General features: G+C 46.9%; 1 protein-coding gene across 4 annotated transcripts in view; it reads right to left on the minus strand.

Moving 5' to 3' along the window:
- The window catches only part of NUP93 (nucleoporin 93), a 113,930-nt gene extending 105,915 nt beyond the window's left edge, over positions 1-8,015 (minus strand). For 2 of the 4 annotated variants that reach the window (XM_063611878.1, XM_055233132.2), the window contains exon 1: positions 7,879-8,015. The gene's annotated coding sequence lies outside the window, so the exon portion shown is untranslated. Of the gene's footprint in view, positions 1-4,117; positions 4,212-7,878 lie in introns of all 4 variants that reach the window. The other 2 variants (XM_063611876.1, XM_063611877.1) reach the window with 2 other exon arrangements.
- Between the last annotated feature and the right edge of the window lie 72 nt (positions 8,016-8,087).

The raw sequence follows: 8,087 nt of genomic DNA on the forward strand, positions 1-8,087 counted from the left end.
ACAGCCCCATTTTAGTGGTGATGGAAATTATCTCTATAGAGAACCTTAGGAATCATACTAGTTTTGTCTTACAACTAGCATAAACAGGGGCAGATCACCAAGTCGGCCCCAAAAGCCCTGTCGCTTTGGCTCTGGCTCTTCTCTCTAAACCAATGCTACTCAACTTTGCCCCACAGGGGACATTCAGCAATAGCTAGAGACATTTTTGGTTGTCACAACTTGGGAGGCAGAAGGTGTGCAGATTCTAACAAAAGTCTGGGTCCCTACCATAATAATTTTAAAACCACTGCATGTACAGAATTATCCCACTTGGGCTTTTTATGGCAGTATATTCATACCTTGGTATACCACACAGCAATGGAAAAGAAACTACAGACTACACAGAACATGGATGAATTTCGCAGACATCACTGTGAGCTGAAGAAGCCAGATACAAAAAGAAAAAAAAAAAAAAGCAAGCACTGTATGACTCCATTTATACGGATCTTAAAAACAGGAAAAACGAATCTATGGCACTAGAGATCAGAATACTGATTATCCTTGGGAGTGTAGGGGGAGTGCTGATTGGGAGAAAGCACAGCAGAGCTTTTCGGGTACTAAGGACTGAACTGTGTTCTCTCAGATTTCCTATGTTGAAGCCCTACCCCACAATGTGATGCTATTTGGAGATGGGGTCTTTGGGAAGTAATTAGACTCAGATGAGGTGACGTGGGTGGGGTCTTCAGGATGGGATAAGTGCCCTTAGACACACCAGAAAGCTTGCTTTCCTCCACCTACCTCTCCCCACACATACACATCAAAGAAAGGTCTTGACTACACACTGAGCAGCTAGGAAGAGGGCCCTCACCAGAACCCAACTATGCTGGCATCCTGATCTCGGACTTCCAGCCTCCAAAACTGTGAGGAAATAAATTTCTGTTTAAGCCAGAACAACAGATATTTTGGTATTGTATTATGGTGATCTGAGCTGACCAAAGTACCAGAAATGCTTTATATTTCAATATGGACAGTGGTCACATAAGTGAATAAATGGGTAAAAATTCCCTAAGCTGTATACTTAAGGTTGACTCACAGTTTTTTAGAAGGAATAGCAAGAAACAAAATACTAACTTAGCAAGAAACAACCTAGCATTATCAAGGTGAGAGTTGGGAGACTTTTCTACTTTTCATTTGATTCTCTTGTCAGGGCAAATTCTTTTCCATGAGTATATGTGATCTTACATAATTTTTAATAAATTGTTAATTTTAATATTGCTCTAAATTCCCTACTTCAGAGTGTGTGTCTCACCACTGCCCTTGAAGCCTCAATGGCAATGACTGTCAAATCCACACCTGCCCCCGTGCACTCAAACTCCAACCGTGAGTTTCCAGGCACCACTGGTGCATCTCCTCTCAAGCACATAACTGTCACACCCACCATGTCTCCAAATGCAGTTATCCACCCCCAACTCCTCCTTCGCCTCTGCCCCGGCTTCTGTCTCCCAGGTTCTAATTCACCCTGATCCTTTACATCTCTGTGTGCGCTCAGATTGTTTATTTACAGGTGTCCCTCCACTCTCAGACTCAGAAACCAAACACATGTAGATACATTTTTCCATAGCAAGCAGGCAGGTATTGCTCATTATCCAAACTATTGCTACTCTCTAACTAAAACTCAGGAAATGAAATACTACAGACTCAGATAACATGATATTCCTCACTCTCCAAACTCTCATTACCGAAACAGATTATTTACTTATTTTTGAGATGGAATCTCGCTTTGTTGCCCAGGCTGGAGTGCAATAGCATGATCTCAGCTCACTGCAACCTCCACCTCCCTGTTTCAAGCAATTCTCCTGCTGACTCAGTCTCCCGGGTAGCTGGGATTACAGGCACGTGCCATCACGCCAGGGTAATTTTTGTATTTTTAGTAGAGATGGGGTTTCACCATGTTGGCTAGGCTGGTCTCGAACTCCTGACCTCAGGTGATCTGCCTGCCTCAGCCTCCCAAAGTGCTGGGATTACAGGCGTGAGCCACCGCACCCAGCTCCTAAACAGATTTAAGTAGCATGGGGTATTTATACTTTTGCAACATCCTCTAACTATTGTTTTCATCCCCATCACTATCACCTAAGGCCAGACCTTCATTCCTTTAAGTCTAAGTCCTTCTTACATGCTAGAACATGGCCTTCCTCCTTCTAGCCCTGCCCCCAACTCTACGCGCCCTACTCTCTGTGGCCACCTCTATCTTCTTTTTTTTTTTTTTTTGAGACGGAGTTTCACTCTTGTCCCCCAGGCTGGAGTGCAATGATGAGATCTCGGCTCACTGCAACCTCCACCTCCCAGGTTCAAGCGATTCTCCTGCCTCAGCCTCCCGAGTAACTGGGATAACAGGCATGCACCACCATGCCCAGCTAATTTTTGGGGTTTCACCATGTTTGCCAGGCTGGTCTCGAACTCCTGACCTCAAGTGATCCGCTCGCCTTGGCTTCCCAAAGTGCTAGGAATACAGGCGAGGGCCACTGCGCCCGACCCCACCTCTCTTTCTGACACGGCTGTTGCCCCTGCTCAAAAAACCTCACTGGCTCCCACTCACAGGCATCCGGGTGAGACACTGCTTTTAACTTTCTACCTCCCAGAATAAACCTTGTGTACCAGTCACCTGATTTACTTGGTCCCAGACTATCCTTGCACATGTCCTGCTCTGTGCCATTTTTCCCAAAAAGAAACACCTACCCAACCTTCCACTGCAGCCCTGTGCTCCAGCCAGCTTCTTCACTCTTTAGCTCGATGACTTTGGGCAAATTACTTACTCTCTCTGGGCCTCATCTGTGAAATGGAAAAATAACTGTATCTCACTCACCTGTCACAAAGTAACCACTCAATAAACATTAGCTATCATTATTACCACCAACTCAAGTCCTACCTACCAAATGGTCTTCCTCAATGCTCATTACCTACAGAAATTTTCCCTCATCTAAATTCCTTTTACTCCATTCATTTATTTGCCCAACATCATCTCCTGAGCTCTGTCTGTGTATGAGTCCCCACTATGGGCTTTATTTGTATAATCTAATGTCATCCTCACAGCTGACCTGTCTGTGGTGTCCAAAGGGACCAACTGGTACACAGGTTTTTCAGCAGGGGCAACAGCCATGTCAGAAAGATAGAGATGGGCACAGACAGTAGGGTGTATGGAATGGGAGGGGTTAGGAAGAGGAAGGCCATATTCTAGCATCTAACAAGGACTTGGACCTTCCCCATCTTCCTCATTTCAGTAAATAGTATCTTCATGCTAGAAGCTGCTCAGGCCTAAAACCATGGCATTGTCCCTAACTTCTTTTCTCCTCTTACATCCTACATTAGCAATTCATTTCTACACTACATTTATTCATATATACATGAGTCAGACCCACTTTTTGTCTCTTCTACCACTATCATGCTGGTGCAAGCCACTCTCATGTGTCACATCTGAGTGATACAGTAGCCTCCTGTCTCCCTGTTCTTACTTTGTCCCCTCCCACTTCCCAGTCTGTTCTCCATACCACACTGGGAAGGATCCTCTGAAGGGGCTCAAACCTTCAATAGCCCCCATCACTCACAGGCTGAGATCCAAAGTCCTCACCCTGTGCTGTGAGGCCTACATGACTGTCCCCGACCCAACTCCTTCTGTTACCATTCTTCCCCAGGATTATGTGCTTTGGTCCTATGGCCTTCCGCTCTTCTTCAAATATGCTAAATACACTGCTGACTTGGGCTTTCAGTCACTGTTTCCTCTGCATCTGCAGGAATATTCTCCTCCAAAATACCTACCTGGCTAACCTCCTTAATTCCTTCAAATCTCTGCTCAAAGGTTTTCTTTTTAAAGAAGCTTCTCGGCACACCCCAGCTAAAGCAGCCCCACAGTCCACTCTACTACATTTCTGTTTTACCTCGTTGGTAGTATGTTATCAATTTCTGGCATCACATGTCTACCTGTTTGTTCATTTATTGTCTGTCTCCTAACAGGCTCCTTGAGTCTGGGAACCTTGTCTGGTCTGTCCACAGCCCCATTCCTAGTGCACTGAACAACAGCACCTAATGCTCAATAAATATGTGTTAAATGAATGAAAGACGGAAGACTATAACTTTGGTGTACCTTATAGATCAATGTAGGAATTTTCGGCAAGGTTTGAGGAAGTTTCTTCTGGCTGTTAGCAACTGTGTATGGGGGATCTAGCTGTTTGAGGACACTGTTGAAGATATAAAAAAGTATAAAGCTACAAAATATTTCAAACTTTATGTTATTTAGGGGAGAAGAGATGTAGGTATTAACAGACATTAATATAAGGCAAATAAGTGAGCTAGGAGGACTCTAATCTATCAAAACAAAGGGGATTCTCATATCTCTATGTCCAGCCCAACTCTTTTCCCAAGCCAGTATTTCCAACTGTCCACCTAATACCTACACCTGAATGACTCACGGGTGCCTCAAACTACACATGTCCCAAATCAGATTTATCACTTCTCTCTCCTTAGCCACTGCCACCACCAATTCTTCCTTCTCATGGGTTCCCAGTCTCTTTTGGTAAAACAATTAGCACACAGTCAAATAAGCCAGAAACCACCTTTCAAGTCACCCTAGTGTCCCCCTTCACCTCCTCAACACTCAGCCAATCTCAAGATCTACTTCTCAAACCTTTTGCAAAGTCATACCCTCATCTCTTGCCCCTTCTCTGACTTGCACGCTGACTAAGCCTTCTTGTTCCTCCAATCAACCTCCCCATGGTCAGAGAGGTCTTTCTGAAATGCTTTCCTGCCTTAAGTCCATCAGGGACACCTTCCGTCCCCTACAGAATAAGATGCTCATGTTTTGACAGAGCTATAAAGGGTGCTCTCCATAGAACAGACACTGCCACCCTTACTATCCTCATCTCTCGCTGCCTTCCCCCAATTGTATATCTTAGCAATTCTCTATTCTTTGAGGTGCCTGTTTCCTCCCTTCATAATCCCTTACATGCTAAGTACACACTCTCTATAACACATTCCCACCCCTATCTTGTCACATGGGGAACTCCTATGTACGCTGCAGCCAGCTGGGAAAGTCCCACCTATGCCAACCCCTCCCACACTACTCTGAATCTTCTATACTGTTCTTCCCTAGTGCAGCAGTTGTGATTATTTCATCACACATATGTCTCCCTCTCTAGTGGCAAATTTCCTATAGGGTAAGGTCCACAGATGCTCAACTCCGAGTCCTCAGCATTAAGTCTGGCACATAATAGGATCAGATACATATTTGTTGAATTCAAGTGACCTGTTCCCTGAACACACCTTGTGAAAGATCTTCCCTCTCACTCCATATTCTTTAAATAAACTTTTTCATGAGGAGTGGGCCCTCTCACCTTCGGATCTTTGCTCCAACCTGTCCCCCTCCTTGGCACATCCATCTTTCCGTCAACCTTATTTTCTACATCAGTCCATCAAGAAGCTGGTTCAGACCCTCAGGCTCACCACATCTCCAGCTGCTCACACTGCAGCGTCTTTGTACCTGCTCTACCCCCTACCAGCAGTGCTCTCAGATAGTCTCATGACCTGCTCATTCATTTCAAGTAGGTCTCTATTCAAATATCCCTGTCCTCCTTTAAGAAACAGCCCTGACATCACACTTCCTATCTGTGCTTTTATTGCTAGTGGTACCCTCCATAGGCTTATCAGTTCAATGAGGGCAGGCCTGTCTCATTCACCACCGCATCCCCATGCCTGCAAGAGTGCCAGTAACATTCATCTAGTTCATATTTTTTGAGCACCTACTGTGTGCCGACCTAGGTGCTAGAAACACATCAGTGAACAAAACAGATAAAAATCCCCTCACATTCTACAGGGGGAAGACAACAATACACAAGAAAAATACGTGAACTATAAGTGCTAAGAACAACTAAAGCAATGAAGGGAGGCGGGAAATGGGGAAAGCCTCACTAGGCGCCTCCCTAGTAAAGACCTGAAAGAAGTGAGTGCAAACTACATAGATATTAACTTGCAAGAACAAAGGCCCTGACGCTAAAGCATGTCTGTGTTTGGAAAGGGAGGGAGCAGAAAATGAGACTGGGAAAGTAACAGTGGGTCAGATTACATAAAGCCTTATAGCTCACTGTAAAGGGGTTTGTCTATCATTATTAATGAGATGGGAACCCATTGGAGGGATTTTTTTTTTTTTAAGTAAAGAAATGATACGATCTGACAGCCTGTGTTTTAAAAAGATCCCTCTAACTGCTGTGCGAAAAACAGGGGCCAGGACAGAAGCAGGAAGACCAAATGGGAAACTATTTCAATAATCCAAACCAGAGGTGGTGACCTGACCCAGGGTGGCAAGTATTACTTGTGGTGTGAAAAACAGAGGGCTGGGTGTTTTTCACCTGTAATTCCAACACTTTCATGGGAGTGGCCCACACCTGTAATTCCAACACTTTCGTGGGAGGCCGAAATGGGCGGATCACTTGAGGCCAGGAGTTCAAGACCAGCCTGGCCAACATGGTGAAATCCCGTCTCTACTAAAAATACAAAAATTAGCCAGGTGAGGTGGCACACGCCTGTAATCCCAGCTACTTGGGAGGCCGAGGTAGGAGAATCGCTTGAGCCTGGGAGGCAGAGGTTGCAGTCACACGATGACACGAGATCGCACCACTACACTCCAGCCTGAGCGACCGAAGGAGACTGTCTCAAAAGAAAAAAAAAAAAAGGAAAAGAAAAAGAAAGACAGCAGTCAACGATGGCTCAAAGGTTATTAGCCAGGGTCTTTCCTATTATTGAGATGAGAAAAAAAAGGCAACAGGAGCAGTTTGGGGAGAGTAATGAAGGGGAGCTTGCTAGCCCTCTCTTGGCATGTTTAATTTGAGTTGCCTATAACCCATCTCAGTGGAGATATTAAGTGGGTGGCTGGATAAAGGTCAGGGCTGAGGCCTGCGATGGAGATATAAATATGGAATCTGTTAGCCTCTGATATATAGGTATTTAATGCTATGAGATCACCATCAATGAAAATAAAAATATTGCAAACACAAATGCACGAAGGAGAATTTAAAGAAAAAAATAAAGAAGAAAAGCTAGGATGACCGAGGATACCCTCCCACATCCCCCCGAAAGAATACAAAAAGGTGACCCTCGCTTTTGCTGAAAGACAACTCGGTCAAAATAAAAAATAAATAAAACCTCCTTCCCACCGTTTAGCAGAAGGGCAAATCCAGACCAGAGGCTCTGTCAACGGGTCTTTCATACTTTCACCAAGGACCCATGGGGCCGGCCCCATAATTTTTTCAAAAGAAACCCTGCGAACTTAGACATCGCCTCTGCAGAGGACGGGATGGAGTAAGCACAGAGAAGGGTGGGCCACCCCTGGGTTCCAATCACTAGCATCCTCCTGGATGTACAAAAGGTAAGCCAAGGGTTGGGAGAAGTTCCCCTCGCCCCAAAGACCCCTTCCCTCGCAGGGCAACGCCTCCCTACAGGGTGTGTCCACGAGGGGTAGGCGAGCAGGCAGGGCACTGTCAGGAAGGTAAGCAGGTGGGGCGTTGTGGCGCAGGCTTAGGCAGGGTGGGCTCGCGAGGCACGAGGTGGAGGTGAGGGCAGGGGCGTGGCGCGAGGGCACCACAGTGGGGAAGGGGGAGTCGGGAGGCCTAGGTTCTGCATTCAGAAAGTGGGCGAATGAAAGGCACCCTCAGGGGTGCAGCCCGACTCTAAGCCTCGGGGGCAGCTCGACAAGGCGTTGTGTCGCCGGCGTCAGGCGTGCCCGGCTGCCATGAGGAGAACGGGAAGTGTGAGCGGCGGGGTTCCGAGCGTAGGGACGGCGCTCCACCCAGTCACGGGGTCCTGGGTTCAAGGACATGCCCAGGGTCGCAAGGACGCGACCAGACACATCCTTACCTTGTACTACAGCCGTCTCCGCCGCGCAGGTGCCGGCTTGAGGACGCGGCCGCCGCTTCTCGCGCCGCTCTCCCCCGCTTCCTGATTGGCCAAGGCTGGCCGCTCCCAGGAGCCCTCGCGCGGTGAGCCGCCAAATGAACTTTATGGAGACCCGTGGGGGAGGACAAGAACAGGGGCGGGGCCGGGGGCGTGGCGGAGGTGGGGCCTTG

The sequence above is a fragment of the Symphalangus syndactylus genome, chromosome 11 (assembly GCF_028878055.3).
Source record: "Symphalangus syndactylus isolate Jambi chromosome 11, NHGRI_mSymSyn1-v2.1_pri, whole genome shotgun sequence".
Taxonomy (NCBI): Eukaryota; Metazoa; Chordata; class Mammalia; order Primates; family Hylobatidae; genus Symphalangus; species Symphalangus syndactylus.